The sequence below is a fragment of the Dipodomys ordii genome, unplaced genomic scaffold, assembly GCF_000151885.1.
Source record: "Dipodomys ordii isolate 6190 unplaced genomic scaffold, Dord_2.0 Scaffold126, whole genome shotgun sequence".
Taxonomy (NCBI): Eukaryota; Metazoa; Chordata; class Mammalia; order Rodentia; family Heteromyidae; genus Dipodomys; species Dipodomys ordii.
In genome coordinates this window covers 2,118,397-2,143,580 of record NW_012267342.1, presented here as the reverse complement: position 1 = coordinate 2,143,580, position 25,184 = coordinate 2,118,397, and the positions used below count along the sequence as shown (strand labels likewise).

At 34.8% G+C, this 25,184-nt stretch overlaps 1 protein-coding gene across 7 annotated transcripts in view; it reads right to left on the bottom strand.

Moving 5' to 3' along the window:
- Window positions 1-25,184, bottom strand: part of Gtdc1 (glycosyltransferase-like domain containing 1) — a 286,433-nt gene that overhangs the window by 231,334 nt on the left and 29,915 nt on the right. The window lies entirely within an intron of this gene.

The following is a 25,184-nucleotide window of genomic DNA, read 5'->3' as shown; positions in this document are numbered from 1 at the left end:
GCTAGCCTTGAGCTGAAGAGCTGAGGGACAACGCCCAGGCCCAGAGTTCAGGCCCCACGACCGGACCCCCCAAAAAACAAAAAAGTATGCAAGCAAACGTATTTGAAAAAAAAAAGTTTCCCAACTATACATGTTTTCTCTCATAGAAGCTATATATAAAATACACCAGGACATGATAAATTATACAGGACTCTGAGCATTCACCCACTGTGAGACCAAAGGAGGGTACTATTAGGTGAAAAAAGAAGAAATGCCTCTATGCCTCTGATCATATAAAATAATATTTATCTAAATGAATTCCAGGAAATGTTAAAAGGAGAAGAAAAAAGAAAAAAAACATTGAAATTTCAAGGAAAAACCAAACTATCACAGGGATAGGTTTTCATTTTATTGTTTGAATAAGGAGAATGAGTTCATTCTATTTCTCTTGAAATTCTCCACAACAATGCTTGAGAGTCCCACTGTCAGCCTTTCTAGTCATAAAGCAAAGCTGCTTGTTTCTCTGAAACTTTAAGTCTATTTTTCTCCATTTGCTTTCAATGGCAAGAGAACACTACAACTTAGTTTTTCTTTTCCTTTGCCTGTACATTATTTCAGCTTCTTTTGGTATTTATTTCAAGCTCGTTATTGATTTTGATCAGTATCCTCTAGTTACTGTCATTTGGAGAATTCAATTCCCAACACTCAGGACATACCCAGAAATGTCATCACCTACACATGGATTTTTACAAGTTAGTTAAAGTCTTCAAATATGTCACTTCTCTGCTGTAAAATGGCAACAGATTGAATAAAGGAACCCTAAAGTGCTAAGTATGTTAGCATCTTTCTTTCATCTCAATGTCTGATACTGGCATCAAAAGATGCTTATTAAAAAGAAATATCCCTGGTAGAGCACTAGCCTTGAGCTGAAGAGCTGAGGAACAGTGTCCAGGCCCAGAGTTCAAGCCCCACGACCAAATAAATAAACACACACACACACACACACACACACACACCACCACCACCACCACCACTACCACCACACCACACACACAAGAAATATCCAAGTATAGAGTCTACACAAGATGCTAATAACCAACATTTTACTCCTAACTCTTTGAGGGAGGAGTAAAATGTTATCTATGTGATTATAGCCACAGTTATCTATATGATTATAGCCAAGTCATTGATAGTTTTTTTGTCTTGACATTGCTAACAAAACTATCTGCCTACAGAAACAGAGATTATAGTGATACTACCTAAGACAAAGAATGTCAAGGACTGCAAGGAGCCAACAGGAGCTGTAGAGGGGCAGGAAAGGATTCTTCTCCAGAGTTTTCAGAGAGAATGGCCCTGTGACACGTAGTTTTATAAGAGAGTAAGTTTGGCAACTATAGTACTCTTATGAAACTAGAACAGACAGTAGCAATGTTAGCACAAGAAATAACTTGGAAATTTTAAAACTTATTAGAAGAACTGCTAGAACTCTTAAAGAAACCCAGAGATGAGCAATATAGAATACTTGTACATTTTTAAGCTTTCATGACAATGAAAAATAATTATTTTGAAAAGGATGGATAAATCAAGTCTGTTAACCATCTACCACTAACTCGCAATGAAAACAGGCAAACCATTTGACTTCAAAACACACCAGCTGCCAGGCACTGGTGGCTCAAACCTGTAATCCTAGCTACTAAGAGACCGAGATCTGAGGATAGCTGTTCAAAGCCAGCCTAGGTAGGAAAGTCTGTGAGACTCTTATCTCCAATAAAACAGCAGAAAACCTTAAGTGGAGCTGTGGCTCAAGTGGTAGCATTAGCCTTGAGCTGAAGAGCGAAGGAACAGTTCCCAGGCCCAGAGTTCAAGCCCCATGACCAACCAAAACAACAAAAACAAAAACAAAATAAAACAAAAAAAATCAGCTTCCTTTCCTATAGACTAAGATTTAACATAGCAATCTGCCATATATTAGTGCAAAGAAAATTACTGACAATTAAGCAGAATTCATTTATTAATATAACAGTGGATGGATGGATTAAAGTAGATGATTAGATAGATAGATAGATAGATAGATAGATAGATAGATAGATAGATAGATGATCATTAATATGTAACTAGGGAATATTATCTCTATCTGACCTACAGACCAAAGTATAATCAAGTGTTCTAAAATAAAATCTTATCTCAATATTTAAATCACTCAAATATTGAAGGTTTATATAAAATAATGAAAATTATTAATATAAAGCAAAAACTCTGTCCAACTAGCATTTTCTTTAATTAGCAAGAATATTTAACTTCAATAAGGTTTTATGTAGACTAAGTATTTACTATCACTGCATTATCCTTTATAAGTAATAAAACCAAAGAAAAGGAAAATCCCAGCAACTGAAACAAAGCTAACAGAATTACTGAGTTCTATTTATACATTAATGTCTTAATTTTAAAGACTTTTATTATAGATACATAATACAATCCATAAACTGGAATATCTGGAATTTGTTTCGCTATAGTAAGAGATGGAATCTGTAAGCAGTAGCTCATGCCTGTAATCCTAGCTACTCAGAAGGATTAGATCTGAGGATTGCAGTTGGAGCCCAGCCCAGGCTTAGAAAAAGTCCCTCTAGGAACTCTTATCTCCAATTAAAAACTCAAAGACAGGAAGTGAGCTGGGCATTGGTGGCTTACACCTGTAATCCTAGCTACTCAGAAGGCTGAGAACTGTGGATCAAAGTTCAAAGCCAGCCCAGGCAGGAAAGTCCATGAGACTCTATCTCTAGAAAATCAAAAGAGGCACTGTGGCTCAAGTGGTAGAGCACTAGCCATGAGCTAAAGAGCTGAGGGACAGTGCCCAGGCCCAAAGTTCAATCCCCACAACTGACAAAAAAAAAAACAACAACAACAACAGGAAGTGACACTGTGGTTCTAGTGGTAGAGCACTAGCCTTGAGCACAAAGAAGCTTCAGGTACAGTGCATAGCTCTGAGTTCAAGCCCCACCATCACAAAAAAAGAAACAAAATAAGCAAATAAAAAAAATCAAGATATGGGAAACAGCTAGGCAGAGTTTAAATACTGACTACTTATTTACAATTTTTATAAACTAAATAGACTTATCTGTTCCCTCGATTTAGTATATGTTTAGTTCACAATGGAATCATTACTAACACATAGACTCATAAACGTAACTTTTTAATGATGTGAGGAGATTATAGTAATAACTAAGAGGAAAGTATCCTTCTAAGGAATAGTTTAAGATTTTCAAAAGGGCTATAGAAGTCAAGCAATACGACCTCAGGAAATAGTATATCTGTCTACAACATATGCCAGACAGACTATAACTACTATATAAACTATATATACAGTACTACCTTGTGGTACTTATACACTATATATACTACATATATGGTATATAGCATATATGCATATATACTATATAAAATACTGTATATACTGAGATATATATATATATATAAATATATATATATATATATACTGTATATACTGTTGCGTTCTCCCCTCAAATACTTTATACTTCTAAAAAAGACTGAAATTTTAATATCTTAGAAATGGCATCAGCTCACAGTATACTGACTAAAGTTGGTGAACTAGCAGTTTTGTGCATATTGCCACTGTATCATACAAAAGAAAAATCTCAGTATTTCTCTATCATAGCTCCTTTTTAAGCTCGATCACTTTAAGTTCTGTTTGATATCCTACGGAATTAGTTATAGAATTATCTTTGGCTACTTGAAAAAAGAATTGAAATGAGAACGAATGAAAAATCATTAAAATAGCTACCTTTTCCACATCTATTAAGGCAATTTTTATAGCATTGATTAGCTACTTTATGCAGACATGGCTCTGCACTGGGTAGAAGAAAAAAGAATAGGAAAATAGGGAGTTATAGAATATTGAAAAAGCTATTGCTGACTAATAAATCTTGGGCCGGGAATACATCGTAATGATAGCACATGTTCTATAAATGCCACAAGTATATATGAAAATAGCATAAAGAACTTAAATGAAAGCTGGTGAGTAAAGAAGTTTCAAGAGTGGTGAAAAAGAAACAGGCTCTGTTCCTGTGTGGAAGGAAGGACTGATGCTAACAAGAAGGATGGAAGAGGGTAAATATGATCAAAGAGATTGTTTAAACTATGAAAACAGAATATTGAAACAAACGTGTTGCAATTGTTTTGTGAAAAGGCAAACGGGAAATGGAGAGTGGCACAGGAAGAGAGAATGTATTGTAAACATGTATGGAAATGTAAAAATGAAATCACCCCTGTATAACTAATGTAAGCTAACCAAAATTAAATTATTTTTTAAAAAGAGCATGTGTTCACCTTGAGTGAAGTCCAGATTTTAAACATCAGTATCAGTACTATAGAAATAAAAAATTAGTCAGTTACCATTATTTATGTCTCTTATCTTTATATACATGTAATTAAAATACTACAAGGCAGCTAAAAGTATCTTTGTTGTTTTAGCAGTCATGGGGCTTGAACTCAGGGCTTGAGAACTCTCCCTGAGCATTTCTGCTCAAGACTAACACTCTACCATTTTGAGCCACAGATCCACTTCTCATTTTCTGGTGGTAACTGGACATATGCATCTCACAGACTTTCTTGCCTAGGCTTGCTTTAAACTGTGATCTTCAGATCTCAGCTTCTTGAGCAGCTAGGATTACAAGCATGAGTCATCAATGCCCAGCTATATCTTGTGCTTGCTTTGCATACATGAGGCCCTGGGTTCAATTCCTCAGCACCACAAAGACAGAAAAAGCCAGAAGTGGCTCAAGGGGTAGAGTGCTAGCCTTGAGCTGAAGAGCTGAGGGACAGCGCCCCTGCCCAGAATTCAAGCCCCAGGACCAACAAAAGAAAAGAAGAAGATACAGAGTACAGAGATGAAGAACCTTTTTTTTTTTCCTGCCAAAAGCCATTTGGATATTTATAACATCGTTCATAGGCCATACAAAAAATATCAATATAGATAGTCCCACAACTGATTTAGAATGATCTGGAAGGAGGAGTACAGTTGTAAACATTTAGAAGTTGTTTATATTAATTCTTTCACCAATTGTAATGAGGAATTGAACAGAATATCTTTTAAAAGGTTTTTTTCTGTAACAAGATCATCAAGTGTATTTCTCCAACTATCCTAATGAACATTGTACTTTCAACATCAAGTAGTGAAATGTGAACATTTATTCTGAAATTTCTATAGTCTGAGTCTTGAATGTCTCCCAAAGACCTATGTGTTGAAGTCTATGAGCCTGTGTTACTAAAGGGATGCAGTGGAAATTGTAGAAGGCTGAACTTAGCTGAAAGAAAGACTCCTTATGTCCCTGGGCAATTAGAGTGTATCCTTGAAGGAGATGCTGGAATTTGGCTCCTACTCTTTTCTTCCATTTTTTTTTTCTTCCATGCTTCCTGACTGTGATAAAATGAAGAGGTCTCCTACACCATTATGTATTGTGCTGTGAACCCTGTGAAACTCTAGGCCAAAAGAAACCAGTTCTATTATTTAATTATCTGATTATCTCAGATATTTTATCAGAGTGACTGGTAACTGAATAACAGAGTTTTTTTTTAAGACATTAAAAAAGTATGTCTTTTTCTACAGGATAAAATAAGCAAAATTAAATAACATGAAGTATCTTAATTTTTTTTCATGGGTTAATACATTAGCAGCATATTTAAAAGAGTACAGACACAATTTTAGTTAGAGGCTTTTTAGTGATCTTTGAATGGCAATTGTGTACCATTGTTAGTATGTAGCATATTTCAAAATTAGTGAAACAGATTTTTAATATTTTTACCACACAAAAAAGAACAGCTGGGAGCTGGTGGCTCATGCCTGTAACCCTAGCTACTCAGGAGGCTGAGATGTGACGATTGTTGTTCAAAGGCAGCCTGGGCAGGAAACTCCCTGAGACTCTCATCTCCAATTAATCAACAGGAAACCAGAAGTGGTGCTATGGCTCAAGTGGTAGAACACTGGTCTTGAGCTGAAGAGCTCAGGGATAGCACTAGGCCCAGAGTTCAAACCTCATGACCAACAAAAAAGAAAAGAAAAGAAGAAAAGAAGGGAGGAAGAAAGGTTAATGAAGTGATGAATATGCTAACTTACTTGCTTGAATAATTCCATAATATATACAGATGGAAACATTTTCTACTTGTAGTTAAAAAAGCAAATGTAACAATGCATTACTATTAGGTTTTCATTAAATTATTAATCCTTTGTCATCTCTCTTACCTACATTTAAAAATAAACTAAACGCTAGACATTAAATAGTGGGTATGGTTAGGAAAGATGGGGGAGAAAAATGGAAGCAGTGATATTGTTCAAATGTATTGAAACTATAAACTGATTTATTGACTGAGACTCCTTTGTACAACTCTGAAAGATAATAAAAGGAAAAGGAAAAAAACTCAAAACAAATCAGTTATTTAGAAAACAGGACAAATCCCAACTATATTGTCTAGTAATGTTTACAATGATATTTTGCACTTGAGGTTACAAGCTATGACTGAAAGATTATTTCACTTGATCCTAATTTTAAAAAAAATATTGATGCAGATAATGAAAGTGACCTACCCTTAATGTAGTTCAGTGGGGGAATTGAACTTTGAATTAAGCTCCAGTGCCTTCCTTTACTTCCAGAGTATTTGACAATATGATAAATAGTTAGGTACAAGAGAAAATTTTGAAACCTATCATAGAGTACTAAGAAAACCCAAACAGTGAAATAATCTACACTGTGTGGGCTAATATTTGCAGGTCTGGATTAGTCAGTTATCTATGTGCCTGATTTGTGGTTTACAGTCGTGAAAATATATGTCCGTCAGTAAGGCCAAACAAGTGAGCAATCTACTAACACTTGATGTCTAAAAAAGTAGTCATTCTTAGTTAGCTAAAAAAAGTATGACAAATTAAAAATTAAAACAGCAATGTAGGTAAATGTTGGTGAGTACAAACTAAATGTCCAAACTTACAAGTGTGGCACCATTTCATTATACACTATTAGAAAAAAGACTTCAGGTGACTCATATAGATAAATTTCTTGAGTAGGGATTTCCCCATTACCATTTCCTATACAATAAAATGTAAAAAAAAAAAAATCAAACAAAATCAGGCTGCAGTATATTACTTCAGAAATTGTCTACATTTTTCTATAATAGATATATCAAGTTTATCCTAAGAAAGTCTATCTCAAGCGTAAATCCTTACATAAGTAACAATACTATTATTATCTTTTACTATAAAGCAAACAATACAGAATGGAAATATCTGAATTCTCTATGTTTAGACATAATCAGTATCTGAAGGGTTCTTCAAAAATACATTATCCAGTAAAATTCTAGAATACAATACATCGGAAACACTTATAATGCAAATTCTTTTATTTCTAGAACCAGAGAAGCCTGGAAGATACCACAGCCAAAAAGAAAAAAACTCATTCATCCAACTTTCTTTCTCAATAATTCTAAGAACTTTTTACTTACCATAACTTCTCTTAGATTTAGACATTTAATTAGAAAATGCATTTTAATACCAGTAATATTTGTAAAATATATGCTTGCTGAACATATTAAAGAACAAGAGTTTTCAGATAGCTTTTTTTCCATAGGGGCAAAAATCTCAACACTGTTCAAGTGGATCACTACCTAAGCCACCATTTTATTTAAAATAAAAATGGTTAAAGAAAGCAACTATTAAGATCACATTTCCAAAGAATGTTTTCAGGTAGTTCAATCCTTAAAAAGGTACTTAGATTTCATATTTGTGTGTCTCCTTTTTTCTAATCTCAGTTCTAAATAACAAAATCACACAAAGAAAATACTCCCTTACATAAACTCTTCACATATTAAACAGAACTGTAAGTTCAGATCAAATAAAACATATTCTCAGCTGCTTCTCTTATTTTTCAAAAAATATTGCAAATCAAACATGAAAGTCATTAGATATCTTTGAAGACTGGTGAAAATAAAAATACTGCTAATAAAATTATATGGCCCTGACAATCATTCTTTATATACTATGAGTTCTAATATCTCCATTCCCACCAATTACAATGAAATAGCAAGTCAAGTGTCCTAAAACTGAACAACAATGGATCTGAGCTACTGTTTGGTTCCCTGGCAGCAATTTTCTAGCAAAATGGTACCGAAAATATAATTTTTTACTAAAAGTGAATTGATTAAAAAGTTAAAATTTCTGTTTGAGAAAACTGATACCTAGCATTAAAAAATAAATGCTAAGAATGATCACATATGAAAAAGAGACTCCATAATACAACTGTTACCTGGCATACACATACAAATAATGTTGCCTCAAATTGTACTAGATATTTGGATTTCATCAATTTTTTTCATTACATTTAAGTTTATAATAGAATAAGGACAAAAATAACTAACATTCTTTGCCAACTTCATCTTCTTAAAATCTGGGACTCTACTAAAATAATTAGTATGTAAATAAATACCTGTATAAATGCTGGATGCACAGAGAAAAAATATATAGGCTAAAATCCTCATATCCTCCATACCTCAGATTAGTAATATGAAATTCAAGTTACCAAGTGTAGGGGATTTCCCTAGAAACATACATTATTCTATGACTGTTTTAGAAAGCACAGACTCAAGTGACCATTGTCCAAATAGGAGAAGCTGGCTCCCAAAGCAAACTCACTGAGAAAATATACTGAGTAAATAGAAACAATTTGCAATTATCAGGTTCTATTTTCAAAATAATCATCACCAATGAACTGCTTTGGTAGTGATTTTCATAATAATGACATAGTAAATATATACCTCAAATTCTTCTTTTTTTTTTTTTAAACGCCATTACTAGGGCTTGAATTTAAGGTCTGGATGCTGTCATTCTACTTTTCCACTGAAATCTGGGACTGTACCACTTAAGCCACAGCTTTACTTCCAGCTATATGGTGGAGAACTGGAAATAAAAGTTGTACAGACTTTCCTACCCAGTTTGGCTTCTCCTCAGACCACAGCCTTCTGAGTAACTAGGAATACAGGTATGAGATACCAGCACCCAACTTCCAATTTTTTATAAGCAAAAACAAAGGCAACTTTCAGCTATTATATCAATTTCATAGTGAAGCACAAACAAGATGAATTTTATTCATACTGATAATTCCTTTCCTACTTTGCATTCTTACTGTCATTGTTCTCATTCAAAGTATCATTATTTCTGTATTAAATATTGAAAATTCATCATTTCCACCATCATAAATGGTCTTTCATCTGTACTGCTGTACTGTTGCTCTATTCAGTCTATTCAGTTTTTACAGAACCCTGTTTTGTTTTGTTTTGGTCTGCAAAACATCATTTCACCTTCCTTAATGCCTAATGGTACACTTTTCCTTTTGTTCTCCCTCATTCGTATCATGTGTCTTGAATTGTACTGAGTCCACACCTCAATTCCAAAATGGTAATACAACTCAAATTTAGCCATTCTTCACATAAGATATGTTCTGCCACGTAACACATTAAAAGGACACATGATATAAACAAAAAAAAATGCACTCATTTAATTTTGCGACTTTAGTTAGAAGAAAAAGGTACTATTTTACAGAAAGGTAATATAGCTGGTAGAATGTACTAAGCTTGGCTTAAATAGTGATCCATACAGTGTGCTTCACACTACAGCCAAAATAAGAAAAGTAGAATCAAAAAACTATACCTAACAGCAGACCTAAATCACTAGATCCAGACTTACTTCTGATCAAAACACCCTAGGACTTGCAGTTATATGACCTAATATACTTTCCTTAAGGTTGATGTGATTGTGAATTGGTTTTCAATCACATGCAACTCAGTCTCCTGAGTGATAGACAATTCAAAGGAGACTTACCACTGAAAATAAATGTTCAGCAAATTCTTAACCTTGAATTGAAGAATGTGCCTGTGGCTCATATGTGTAATCCTAGCTACTCAGAAAGCTGAGATATGAGGATTGCTACTTAAAAAGAGCCCAGGAAGAAAAATCAGAGAGACTCTATTTCTAATTTACTGGCAAAAGAACACAAAAACAATCAAAAAACAATAATTATAAAAAAGAAACCCCAGCCATGGCTGGTGGGCTCATACCTGTAATCCTAGCTACTCAGGAAGCTGAAATCTGAGGATCCCTGTTCAAAGCCAGACCGGGCAGGAAACTCTTTTTTCCAATAAACCACTCAGAAAACCAGAAGTGGCACTGTGACTGAAGTGGTAGAGCACTTGCCTTGAGCTGAAGTGCTGAGGGACAGTGCCCAGGCCCAGAGTTCAAACCCCACAACCAAAACAAAAACAAAAAACAAACAAAAAAAAACTGAGGGGCCAATGGCTGAGACTATTCAGGACTCTCAGCTCTAAGGATCACAATTCAAAGCTAGCCAGAGAAGGAAAGTCCAAGAGACTCATCTACAAGTTAAGAAGCTCGTAAGCCATGCTTTCAAGCTCCAGGACTGCACAAAACAAACAAAGAAACAAAGAGGCCCTGTGTTCAAGTTCTACTACTACTAGCACAAGAATAAAAGGAAGGAATATATATGTACTAGACAGAACAAAATACGCCTATCATCCCAACCAGTGACTCTCTCTTATTCAAACCATGATCAGCCTAAACCAAACTTTGTTTCTAAACATTTCCCTATTTTTCCTGTGTCCACAACTTTGTTCACAATGCTGCCTTCTTCTTTGGTATTATTTCAATTTGTTTCCATCTACTAAAATCTCTAACATACTCTCAGGTACCTCAGAATTTGCTGAACAAAAAGTAAACACTCTCTTCTATACTTCTTTAGTGAACACTGCCCTATCTATAAGTAATTATTCTGTGTGCATTCTAATGTAACATCATGTGAATTTGGTGTTATGTTCTATGTTCACAGAGACAAATAGGTAACTTAAAGGTCAAACATCTTTGAAAAGAAATTCTAAGACTAAAAACCAAGAAATCACAACAGAGCTATTTCCAAAATACAAGAACAATATTGTAAGAATATACTCCTCAAATTTTCTAAATTAAAAATAAAAGCTATATATCATTAGCAAATATGCAAAGAAGTATACAAGTAAGACTAGGGGAAAAAAATCTGAAGTTAAAGTAAACAATGGCTGGTGACAAATGTGAGTGAAAAAGACAAAACTGCTCTTAACGTTAGAACTCCTTAAATCTTGTTCTTAATTTTAATTATTTGTTCATGACATCATAGAACTCAGGAATAAATAAACTTCCAATTACTGATAAAAACAAAACAATTCTAAATTTGAGAAGTTACTTTTTCAGACTAAATAACTGATGGTAGAGTTTGAATTAAAATCAGAACTGCTGATTCCCCACTCAATTAAATATATTAAAAACCATTTGAAGATGCATTGATGGATAAATGATTAACCAGAAGCCACAAACATAAAGACAAAACAAGGGTTTTAAATAACATGAATATGATAAACAAAGGTGGCTAGTGGCACTTGTGACCAAAACAGTGCATGTCTACATAAAAAAAAACTTTAAAATACAAATAAAATAAAATTTTAGTTGGACACCAGTACTAGACTGTAATCTACCTAGTCGAGGCAGAAATATGAGGATGTCTATTTGAAGCCAGCCTGAAGCTTTTCTCTCCAATTAACCGCCAAAAAGCTGGAAATGGATAGATGGATAGATAGATAGATAGATAGATAGATAGATAGATAGATAGATAGATAGATAGATAGATAGATAGTTTATAGTGATAGGTTGTCAGCTTTTTATGCCCAGTACTGCCACAATAGCAAGAAAGAAAGAAAGAAAGAGAGAGAGAAAGGAAGGAAGGAAGGAAGAAAGAAAGAAAGAGAGAGAAAGGAAGGGAGGAAGGAAGGAAGGAAGGAAGGAAGGAAGGAAGGAAGGAAGGAAGGAAGGAAGGAAGGAAGGAAGAAACTGAAATAATTCAGTAGCCAAACAAAATGCCTCTTTAAGCTAAATTCAAATCTCTTCTATCATGAAAGTTACAGTAAGTTAAAAGACCACTGTGAGTGGATGACAAAACTACAAATCCTCAAAAATGTAATCACAATTTATGAACTATTATAAACATATTCTAGATTCTAGTAGATCCTGAATTTAAAAAAATTCCAGAACTACTTATACAAAGGTTCCTTATGCAGTTTCTACAAACACACAAAAACATGTTTCTACATAATATTTATAGTAGAAAAAAATAAGAAAATTCACAAAGATAATTGCAACTATATTTTGTTTGTATTTTCATAGTCCATTCATTCAGCCATGTTTACTTAGTAACTACTATCTGTTAGGAAGTATGTTAAGTGCTAGTAGGGAAAAAATGAAAAATGAAGACATAAGTCCCTTAGTCTTCATGAAACAGAATAAAATTAAGAGACAAACAAATCAAAGCAAAGTAAACCATTGAAATAATCACAAGTTACACTAAATCATATTATAGAGTTGAGAGAAAGGTACTGAGATAGAGGACTTATTGCTTAGGGAAAGCATGAGGAAATGAAATTTACCAGGACTTGAGAGATGGGAAAAGAGAAAGCAAGGGAGACCAAAGCATGGAGGGCAGAGGTTTAGCTACATGTTGCTGGCCAAGAGATCAACAAGAAGTAACAGGACCAGAGGTAGAAAAGAGCTGGACATTTTTAGAGTAAATAATAAAACCAATGCTGCTAAAACAAATTTGTAAGATGAGGGAACTGAGGGAAGAGGCAATATTCACATCCTGTAGGCCACAGCAGATGTTTCTGTGGTGTGGGAATGGAATGCTACTGCCTGTTTTCAAAGGGCATGATCTCAACCCTGGGTTTACTAAGGTCTACTATATGCTGACTCCATATGTCCAAGTTTATCAACTTTGGCTTCATTCCACCAATACTAATACAGGTATGAGATCTTAATAAATACTGATAAAAGGAAAGAATAATGAAAACAAGCTTACAGGAACACCAAAGATAACAGGGGATTTTGGACAAATCTTCCCCCACTATTCCTCCCACTGAGCTCTCCTTCTGGTCCTTCTCCTAAAAAGGGGAATGTTAAACTTTTATTACTAGTATGAGATGATGAAGAAAAAAAGCCATATTAGAACCTTTACAGGAAGAAATACACTTAATATGTGAGACTATGTTCTTTAAAAAGACTTATGACCGACATGGACAGAGGGGCTTTTTTGAGTGTAGTAACCCTGACTCATCTCCTGACTTCCCCTCATAGCTATTCCTACAGGCTGGAAGCTCAGAAAACAACAGGTCCATCATGGGACTTAATGTCAGAGCCTAAACAATAGAGGTCTACAAACAGAGGAAATATATACAAAACTCAGTCATTGGCTATACAAAACGATGTGCCCAAAGGAGTGTAGAAGGCGAAATCCTAACCCCAAGTAAACAAACAAATGTGAAAACTTCCTTAGTAAAACCTCCTTAAAGGGGCTGGGAAGGTGGCTCAGTGGTAGAGCACTTGCCTTGCATGCTTGAGGCCCTGGGTTCGATTCCTCAGCACCACATGAACAAAAGGAAAAAAGCCAGAAGTGGCACTGTGGCTTCAGTGGTAGAGTGCTAGCCTTAAGCTGAAGAGCTGAGGGACAGCACCCAGGCCGAGAGTTCAGGCCCCACGACCGGACCCAAAAATACATAAATAAAACCTCCTTAAAAGGAGTAATATTGTCCAAAAAGAAATATTCTCATTACCTGACTTCTGAAATGATAACCCTCTGTACATTACCTTTATAATAATAATAAAAATAAAATAAAGCTTCTCTAAGATGGCTTAAGGGGAAAAAAATTACAAAGGATCTGCAGCATAGCTTTTAAGGCCCAAAATGTCAGAGATTCACATCTATGTACACCTTACAGTAGCAAAAGCAAACATGTTTACTTTGACTAAGATCTGTGTAAACACAGAAAACTTTTTCCAAACATGAGGATAGACATAGAATTCAATCTTATGAAAACTATGATGAACACACTGAACACCTAAAAAAAAAAATCAGGTTACAAGTACTCTAAAATCAGAAAAGTTTCAATTATGTGAAAATCAAGCATGAAAGCTATAAAAGCAAAATTATAAAAGGTTATACTTCAGACGAGGCTCTATCACACAATAGTGTATTTTGTCATCTATTTAGGGATTTCTTTTTACTTTTTTCCCGTTTTCCATCCCATTCATTAAAAATAATGATCTTTCTACCCTCTGTGAAAGTGTAATAAACATTCACTTTGTGTTCTAAAATACAGTTGTCAGATTTCAAAAAGTAAATATATAAGAGATTTACCCAGGAGGTCTTTAAGGCACAGAATGTGTTAGAAATAATGTCTTGTATCCATGTGAACCATTACCTAGGGGGCTGTAAAGAACCTTACATGTGATATTTTGTTTTATTTTAAAATAAGCTACAAGGGATATTAAAGCATATACTTAAAGTCAAACTGCAGTATTTTAACTTCTTGGAAGCAGTGGCTTCACAGTATGTGTTACTAACTATACAAACATTTTTGAATTAGCAGGTTGTGGTAAGAATAAACTACATAACATAACAAGAAAACATTTTTTCTTCTGCTATTGGAAAATTTTCCTTTATGGGAGCACTGAAACATGAGCATAAAGAAAAGTACAAAAAAATGAACCCCACAAACCATCATTTAGGGAGCAACACACAGGTTTAAATTTTAGTTTTGCAATAAAAAATTATGTAGTTATGTTTGTGTGTGAGAGGGAGGGAATGAAAGTGAAAAGAATAGAAGAAAGAGATGGATAAGAGAGACAGATAGTGACTGAATTATTATTTGGTTCTCAGAATCATTCTATTCTTTAGTGTTATTGTCAGCAACATTTTCAACACCAAGTCCAAGTGTATAAACTGAACAATCGGGAAAGACTTGACAAAGATAAAATACTGCTGAGGAACCTGTAAAGGCCCTACACATCTAAAAGGCTAGTGGAGGCTGGCTGGACAAGACAGCAAGATTGATATGAAAACAAACTAAAGCAGAACCCCACAACAAGGCAGTACAAGATAGGGAAGCTGGTTGGCTGAGCAAATGATGAGGAATCTCTCAACCAGTTCTCACAAATGGAGCAGTCACAAAATGGTGAGATTATGAGATGCTACAGTGCACCTAATGACAAAATTATTTATATAGTGTCAGAGAACATCATCCAAACTATAAGAGGAACATGTAACTAGTAACAACATAAGGCTATTGATCTGGGCAGTAATGCCATGGTGCCTCTAGCAAGTTCAAAAGCCACAAAAAACTTTGCAGTATACTAGTCTTATCATATTTTGTGAATGGCAGGGATTGAGCATCCCAAACATATTGTGTATTCATTAGTTTACCCTATGAATAAAAAAAGCTCAAGCTTCATGCGTTAATTCCTTATTTGTATTTTAAAGAGAAGCCTCAATAGAAGAAAACACAAATGACCTATGACTTCCAAGGCTGAAAACTAAAAGGAAATGTACTAAGGAAATATGAGCATGCCTTACAAACCTAAAAAGGCTGCTGGATTCCAGCTTCTATATTACAATACAATTCAAGAAGTATAATACTTCTCAAGACAGGAAAAGCAACACGCCCACTTCAGATAGTAAATTTTAGTACAATTTTTTCAAGGTATAATATTTATTTTTTATTATTTTCAGTAGTTATATAAAGGGATTTCAATTCAATGTGTCAGTTTACAGCAAAATGCATGTTGGTCATCCTTCTCCTGTCCCTCCTAACCCCGTCACATCCTTAGCAATATATTTTGAACAAAACAATACTTAGATTTAACTCATTTCCCTTTCTACTACTGGAAAGTAAGATAGCATAGCAGTTCTTACAATAAGCAAACTGTATGGGATCATTGCAGGTTGCCAGACTTGAGCTGAAATCCCGTATTAATCAACAACTAGCTTAGTAACTGAAATCCAAGAAAGTAAATTGGCTGTTGCTTCTTCCCCTATAATGCCAGGGCAGTTATACACAGCTTTTAGGACTGAAGAATGCCTCTTGAGTGGTAAGTATTCATTACGTTATTTGTATCACTGTTTATTCTTTTTTCAATTTTTTTCAAGTTATTATATAGAGATAAAAAATGTTGTACAAGCTGGGCAAGAGTGGCTAATTGTTAGCAATCCTCGCTATTAAGGAGGCTAAGATCTGAAAACTGAGGTTCAAAGCCAGTCCAGGCAGGAATGTCCATGAGATCCTTATCTCTAATCAATCCCTCAAAAGCCAGAAGTAGAGGTATGGCTCAAGTAGTAGAATATTAACCTTGAGCAAAAAAGCCCAGGGACAGAGCTGAGACCTAAGTTCAAGCCCTAAGACTGATACACAAACAAAAAAAAAAAATTGATTGTACTATAAGGGCTTAAACATGTACGGATCTTTTCTATTTATTTACATTTTTTGGATAGAGTAGCGTATGATCTCATGATCTCATGATTCTCTGAGTAGGAGGGTTACAGACATGCCTCAAAACACCAAACTCATTGTCACTTTTTATACTACCAACTTTTGATGCATACAAATAAAAAGAAGATTGAATTATTAAACAGTGTATAATTATTTTAAAAGATAAAATTTAATAAAAATAGCATTAAATAATTTATATTTTGTCAATAGGCAAAACTTCAGAATAAGATATCATTGTCAGCATAGTAAACTTTAAATTACTGGGTCAGAAATAGAAATTATATTAGAAACCACAACCTTACTAATCAACTACATCTAGTCATTTACTTCATAACTTTATTCATAAGAGCTATTAATAAGAAACATGTATAAGAAGCTAAGATCATCTAAAATGATCATTTTCCCCAAATCAATGTTTCACAGTAACCAGTGTATCTGAGAAAGAAAAAAATATTTTCTAAGAAATAATCTACTGAGCTAAATTTTAGTCATGCTAACAGTAAGGAAAAGAGAAAATTATAAAAGAAGTAAGAACAACTCTATTTTATCCATTATTTCTATGATTAAATAGTTATTCTATTCATTTCCTACCCAGTATTTCCTATCCTGTTCCATGGGCAATTTATAAAACACATGTGGCCATTTCACAACTATTTAAAGGTAAATATACACACAAGCATGCTCATATGTTTGAGAAAAGGTATCAAAAGGGTGACATCTATCAACAGCAAGGATGTGTGTGACTAAAACAAAAAAACAAACAAAAATAAAAGCTAAAAAACTAAGAAAGAAGAAATCAGTCCTTACCAAACCCACGTTTAAAAAGAGGCAGGGTAACATAGATGTGTTAAACCAGTTCCACCAATGTATTCTACTCCCACCCTCCAGTGAATTTAGTGATTATTTAATACTCACTATTCATGTTGAATGTGGTTCTATAAGTTATATTTTTCCAAGAAATTATCCATTTTATCTAGGTTTAAAGTATATTAACATGAAAGCATTCAATGCATTTTCCTGTTTTTATTGATCTGTACTGTATCTATCATTATTTGTTTTATTTCAGAAGTTATTGTGTCTTCAAAGAAATCAATTGTGCCTTTGGTTTATTCATCTTACTTCAAAGTAACAACTTTGGTTTTGTTTATCTCCATTGTATATTTGCTTTCAATTTCACTCTTTTTCACTGTTTTTATTTTAGTCTCTCTATTATTACAACTATTGATGTACACAGGAACAATAAATAGAGCAGGGAACAAGCAAAAGTACAAGGGTCACAAGTGGGGCACTGATTGCCCTGACTGCCTCTACTATACTCTTACCTAGCAATCCTCATCATTCAATTTCAGTATAAACATGCATGCTTTCACTCTTTTACCTCTATATTTACCATAGCTAGCAAATAAAAACACTTCTGTGCATATTTTTTCAGTATCTTCTAAAGTATGAGAGGGTAATTACAGGTAAAAATTAAGTATTGTATAGTTCAAAGGATTGATTCTAAATGGTTTTACCATGAAGAGATAACAAATGGCTGAGAAGACATTAAACATTACACCATGTATTTAAACATTACATCATGTATACATGATATGAATCACTACATGAAATCCCATTATATATAATTTTTTATATTTCAATTAAAGAAAATATAAAACTGATATTTAAAAAAAGACCAAACCCAATGGAATAGAATTGAAAACCCAAAAATGAATCTACAGACCTATAGCCATCTAATCTTCAATAAGGGAGCTAAAAAATAGAATGGAAGAAAGAAAGCCTCTTCAGTAAATAGTGCTAGCAAAATTGGTTAACTACTTGTAGAAAACTAAAGCTAGATCCTTTTATATCACCCTGCACCAGAATCAACTCCAAATGGATCAAAGACCTCGAAGTCAAAGCAGACACTCTGAAAACATTACAGGATGGAATAGGAGAAACCCTAGGTATCCTTGGCACAGGCCGAAATTTTCGTAATAGAGACCCAGAAACACAACAAATCAAAGAAAGGTTGGACAAATGGGATTGCATGAAGTTGCAGAGCTTCTTCATGGCAAAAGACATAGCTAGCAAGATCAATAGAAAGCCCACGGATTGGGAGAAGACCTTCACTAGCCATACAATGGACAAGGGTCTCATATCTAAAATATACTTGGAACTCAAAAAATTAAATCTCCCAACAACAAATCCTCAAAGAAAGAACCGCCCAATAAATAAGTGGGCTAAAGATTTAAAGAGAAACTTCTCTGAAGAGGAAAGAAGGATGACCAATAGACACATGAAGAAATGTTCAACCTCCCTAGCCATAAAAGAAATGCAAATCAAAACAACATTGAGATACCACCTCACTCCCGTTAGAATGGCTAAAATCAAGAACTCTAATAACAACAGATGCTGGAGGGGATGTGGACAGAAGGGAATCTTACTGCTTTGTTGGTGGGAGTGTAAACTTGTTCAACCACTTTGGAAAGTAGTATAGAGGTTCCTCAAAAGACTCCACATAGAGCTCCCCTATGACCCAGCAATCCCACTTTTGGGCATTTATCCAAATGATCACAAACAAGGTCATACTAAAGCTGCCAGCACAACTATGCTTATTGCAGCATTATTTCCCATAGCTAAGATATTGAAACAACCCAGATGCCCCTCAGTTGATGAGTGGATCAAGAAAATGTGGTATATATACACAATGGAATTCTATCCTCCATTAGAAAGAATGGCATTGCCCCATTTGTTAGGAAATGGAAAGGCTTGGAAAAAATTATATTAAGTGAAGTAAGCCAGGCCCAAAGAAACATAGGTCCCATGGTTTCCCTTATTTGCAATATCTAGTATATGTCTGAGTCAAGCAGAAAAGGTCAGATAAGGTGATGTTAGGGAAATGAACCCTAAGATATGTATTCAAATGTTTTTTTTCTTTCATGCCATTGTTTCTAATGCATTTATAAGATTATTTCTTTGTTGCTTTGTATGTCCCTCCCCCACAGTATAACCCCTGCTTTCACTGTATTTGATGTCGGTATAATTTGTGGAGGGGAAAGGGAAAAACAAATCATTTAAATAGGTATACAGGTGGACCCACTGCATCAATGAGATGTACAAGTCATTATGTCGAAAAATGAACTTTACAATGGGGGGGATGGAGAGCGGTAGCAGGAGGATTGGGTGGGAGGGCGGAGGGAGGATGGGAAGGGATGGGAAGGGGAAACAAAGGAGTAGGCTACAATGCTTGATAAGAAATGTACTCATTATCTTGCCCATGCAATTGTAACCCCTCTGTACAATATTTTCACAATAAAAAAATAAATTTTTTTTAAAACGAAAAAATAAAGAAAACAAATTTCACAACTTTGGTGGGGGGCCAAGGGGGTGGGGGGGAGGATGGGAAGGGATGGGAAGGGGAAACAAAGGAGGAGGCTACAATGCTTGATAAGAAATGTACTCGGGCTGGGATGTAGCTCAGTGGCAAAGCGCTTGTCTAGCAAGCGCAACGTCCTGGGTTCGATCCCCAGTACCAAAAAAGAAAAAGACAAAAAAAAAAAGAAATGTACTCATTATCTTGCCCATGTATTTGTAACCCCTCTGTACAGTATTTTCACAATTTAAAAAAAAAAATAGACCAAACCACACTAACGGATTTTTCAAAACTACCCTCTCAATTAAAAGAAGAATTTTCTGCTTTAGGTTAGGAATCTACTACATTTCTTTTCACAAATGTAATAATTTACTTAACAAATTCCTTTTATAAAAATCAGAAACCACTGATTCACAGCCAAAAACCATTCTATTTTCCTGATCCTTTCTCAGTTGGGGCCTTACAATTTTCTTGATCTTTGCTCAAAAAAAAAAAAAGGCTAAAATGAAATTATTTGGGTTTTACAAAGCATTTCTAGATGTTTTAGAGACAGAAGGATTATTCATGTGAGGTATTTATATTGTACAAAATAGAAGTCTAGCACAGCCATTTGTGGCTTTTATCCTTACAGTTGTAATTCATGGTTAAGAAAAGGAGAGTTAGTTCTCTCCTTCCAAAAGTAAAACTTAAAAGTAACAGTAACACTTATCTGAAAACTGTATAAGAGGTCTGATGAGAGGTTATCCCCCTAACACTAATTTGCCATGATTTGGGGATTGACGAACTTTACTTACAGGGAATGTTGAGGAAATTTTGCATAAGAGAATGGGATCACCACAATCAATTTGGATCCGTTATGCTTTACTCTCAGGAGGAGGTAGGTACTCAAGGATTGTTAAAAAAACAAAAACAAAAACACCCTAATTTGCCATAACTTGGGACTAACTCTAACAAGGAACATTTAGGCAATCTTGCAAAAGAGAATGAGATGATGCTTAGCTCACAGGGGCTACCCAAAAGATAACAAGGAAGAATAGATGTTACAAGGGCAACAATGAGTAACTGCCATAATACTTCACATACAGCAAAACATACAAGCATCTGAAGTGAAAAGTGACTTTAACAGTTATTCTTTCATCTCAGAAAAGATACTCCAGGAAGAAAAATGAAACATACATCCTTCATGCCTACTCTAAGGCATCCTAATAAAGTAGAAATCCTTGGTCCTGGGACAAATGACTCATTTCAGAACATAAAATTTAAAACCTTTCATCAAAAACTTTCTCTAAATTTTGTGAAATTTCCAGAAGCCAACTTTTAATGTGACCTATAAATTACAATAATTACCAAGTAGACAAGAGAAAAATAATTTCTTGAACTTTTGTAACAAAAATGAATAGCCCTAGTGTGATTCATGGTGTATTCTTTTTAGCTGTCAAGATAAAAGTGAATCAAACTGATTATTTAGACTGTAGTATTTGTTGTTTTCATACTAAAATATTTCCAAGAAACTTATGAAAATAACAATTACCTGTACAGAAGCTAAGAAAAATACATACATACCTACAGTCAGGGTTTTTCTCACAATCAGACATAATCTTACTTGTCCTATACAAGTAATATCATTTCTGATGCTGTTTTCTTCCATAGTAGGTAATATTGGTGCTTAATCATTTTATAGTTATTAATTTTTATGATTTATATATCAGTATGTATAAAAAGATATATAAAAAGAAGAGAAAACGAAATCCTCTTATAGCTTTAAAGTCTCAAAGAGGATGAGAAACAAAGGAGGAGGCAACAATGCTTGATAAGAAATGTACTCATTACCTTGCCCATGTAATTGTAATCCCTCTTTATGGTATTTTCACAATAAATTTTTTTAATAATGAAAGAGAAAAATAATTTTAAAAAAGAGATCAGATTTATCTGGTGTAATAAAAAGTTATTCTTGCACTTCAGTCTTGAACTGAGTAAGCACATTCTTCAACTTAGCTTAGGTTTTGAAACTGCTATTATTTTTTTTTGTAAGTATTCAAAGGGTTATTTGGTAGAGTAGGTAAGTTATCTTTGGTCACATATAAGTATATATTGTATTGGTGAGGTATGTATGAGTGATGCATGAATAGATTATTACAGTTAACTGAGCAGACTAAATGGCTGGGCTTGGAATATGACAGATACCATTATTAGGCACTAAGTTATGACTAGCAATGACAAAACTGGATATCTGTAATATAATAATCTAATTCACAAGAACTTCATAATCAAAATAAAATCAAGCAGATATAGTCCCAAATCACTGTAGATTTTTATTACATTGAATGGGAATGTCAAAGCGAAATGTGCCATAAACTTAGATGTATTACTTGGCCTGAAGTAGTATAATACAATTGGTGATGCAAAAACACAAACAAGATGGGAAAACAGCATAAACAGTGAGATCTGAATACAGCAAAAGGCATACCTTTGCAACTTTTCTATCAACACTCATTGAAATTTCTATCAACACTCATTGAAATTTCGCCTACTACTAGTGAATCAACAATATTCACTTAGTGCTATCAGTATATAAAATATTGAATTATGCAAAAAATATGCACTAAATAGTATCTTACCTGTAAAATCCAAAGTAATGTAACTTGAATGCTGCTATTCCACCAGACACTTTAAATTATAAGCAACAATACATGATTTTCATACACAAAATGGATTATTTTTTTAATTTAATTTTATTTTATTTGTGAACATACTGTACAGAGGGGTTACAATTACATGGGCAGGATAATGCATACATTTCTTACCAAGCATTGCAGCCTCCTCCTTTGGTTTACCCTTCACATCCCTTCCCAGCCTCCCCCCTCCCCCCCAATAAAATCCTTCTCCTTCCCCTCCCTCCACCCCCCCCCACCGACGTTGTAAAGCTCGTTTTGGACATGACAACTTGTACTTCTCATTGTTGCATCAGATCCACCTGTATCCTTAAACAACTGGTTTTTCCCCATCTCCTCTACAAGTTATACTGACATCAAATATAGTGAAAGCAGGGGTTATACTGTGGGGGAGGGACATGCAAAGCAACAAAGAGATAATCTCATAAATGCGTTAGAAACACATGTATGAAAGAAAAAACATTAAAATACATCTCTAAGGGTTCATTTTCCTGACATCACATTATCTGACCTTTTCTGCTTGACTCATACATATACTAGATATTGCAAATAAGGGAAACCATGGGACCTATGTTTCTTTGGGCCTGGCTTACTTCACTCAATATAATTTTTTCCAAGTCTTTCCATTTCCTAACAAATGGGGCAATGTCCTTCTTTCTGATGGAGGCATAGAATTCCATTGTAATACACAAAATGGATTATTCTCTGAATGTCTCCCAAATGACTGCTAGGAACAGTAATCTATACTGCTGTACTCTTATGGCTGGTTCATTTTAGCAAATGGACAGGGCAACTAGAACCAAGGTTTTAGTGCAACTTGCAGCAGGCCCTTCTTCTAGCCTGAATACTCTAACTCCATTCACTATCTGCCTGGCACCTCTCACTCCTATGTAAACCAACACAATCCTACACAAAGGAACCCAGCCTGGCAAAGTATCCAATATGTAAACCATCATAGGATAGTCTGCCACTATTAAATAATTGGGAAACATAAGGAATCACTGATGACTGAAGAAGGAGATAGAAATATTCAGAGATTCCATTTCAATTATTCCCTGCTTCCCCAAAGTTATCCTTGTTTCTTCACCACTGATGTAGTGTGTTCAATATGACTCTTTTTAATAGAAGTTTTTCCCTATGGCATTATTAGTGGGAGTGTAAACTTGTTCAACCACTTTGGAAAGCAGTACGGAGGTTCCTCAAAAGACTACACATACAGCTCCCCTATGACCCAACAATCACACTTTTAGGCATTTACACAAATAAGGCCATACTAAAACTACCAGCACAACTATGTTTAACACAGCATTACTCACCATATCTAAGATATGGAACCAATCCAGATGTCCCTAAGTAGATGAATGGATCAAGAAAATGTGTTTATATTTTATATATATATACACACACACACACACACACACATATATAAAACCTATAATGGAATTCTATGCCTCTATCAGAAAGAATGACACCGCCCCATTTGTTAGGTAATGGAAAGACCTGGAAAAAATTATATTATGTGAAGTAAGCCAGGCCCAAAGAAGCATAGGTCCCATGGTTTCCCTTATTTGCAATAACTAGTATACGTCTAGGACAAGCAGAAAGGTCAAAAGCCATGTACATATGACCATACAAGATGATGCTAAGCAAAATGAACCCAAAGATAGGAACACGAGAGGTTTTATCTTTATTGCTGTTGTTTTTTTTCCTTTTATGTTTTTTATTGTGAAAATACTGTACAGAGGGGTTACAGTTACATGAGCAAGGTAATGAGTACATTTCTTATCAAGCATTGTTGACTCCTCCTTTGTTTCTTGATGTTGTTTTTAATGTACTTACAATGTATTATGTGATTTTCTTTGTTCCTTTTGTATGTTCTTCCCCCAAGATATAAGTGCTGTTTCACTGTACTTGTTTCCAGTGCCCTGCATCTTGTACATACATTTTTCTAATTTGGGGAGGGGAAAGGAAATAACAAAATGCTGAAATAAGGATACAGGTTGACCCACTGTAACAATGAGATGTACAAGACACTAAGTTGAAAACAAACTTTTACAAGTTGGGGCAGGGAGGGAGGATTTGGGGAGGTAGGGTGGGAAGGGATGGTAGGGGAAAAACAAATAAATAAAACAAAAAATAGTAGTTTTTAATTAATCGGTATTCAGAGGATCATGAGTTCCATGTCAGCCTGGACAATATAATGAGACTCTGAGGAAAGGGAAAGGGAAAGGGGAAGGGAAAGGGGAAGGGAAAGAGGAAGGGGAAGGAAGGAACGAACGAACGAAGGAGGGAAGGAAGGAAGGAAGGCAGGCAGGCAGGGAGGGAGAAAGGGGAGGGAGAAAGGGAAGGAGGGGGAGAGGGAGAGAGCAAGGAGGAAAGGAGGATGGGAGGGAAGAAGGAGAAGGGAGGAGAAAAGGGGGAAAGGGAGGGGAGGTGGAAGTTAATAGTTCTAGTATGCTACCATCAGTTTGTCACATTCAAAATCAATGTCTTCATTTTTCATTCTCTCGTGGTGTTTGAATTGCTATATCTATCTCTACCTCAATAGTCATTAAATTCTGGTTTATATCCAACTTATCAACTATGGCACAAAGACAATCTAAATATAATTTCAAAAAAACAGTGTACTCACAACAAAAAGCACAAGAGGTTAAGGAGCTAACTTCAACAACAACAACAACAACATTTCCTATGCACATAAGATGTCTCATTCTTGTCAAGAAAAAAAAGTCTACCACAGCCACAAACATGCCTAGAATAAAATC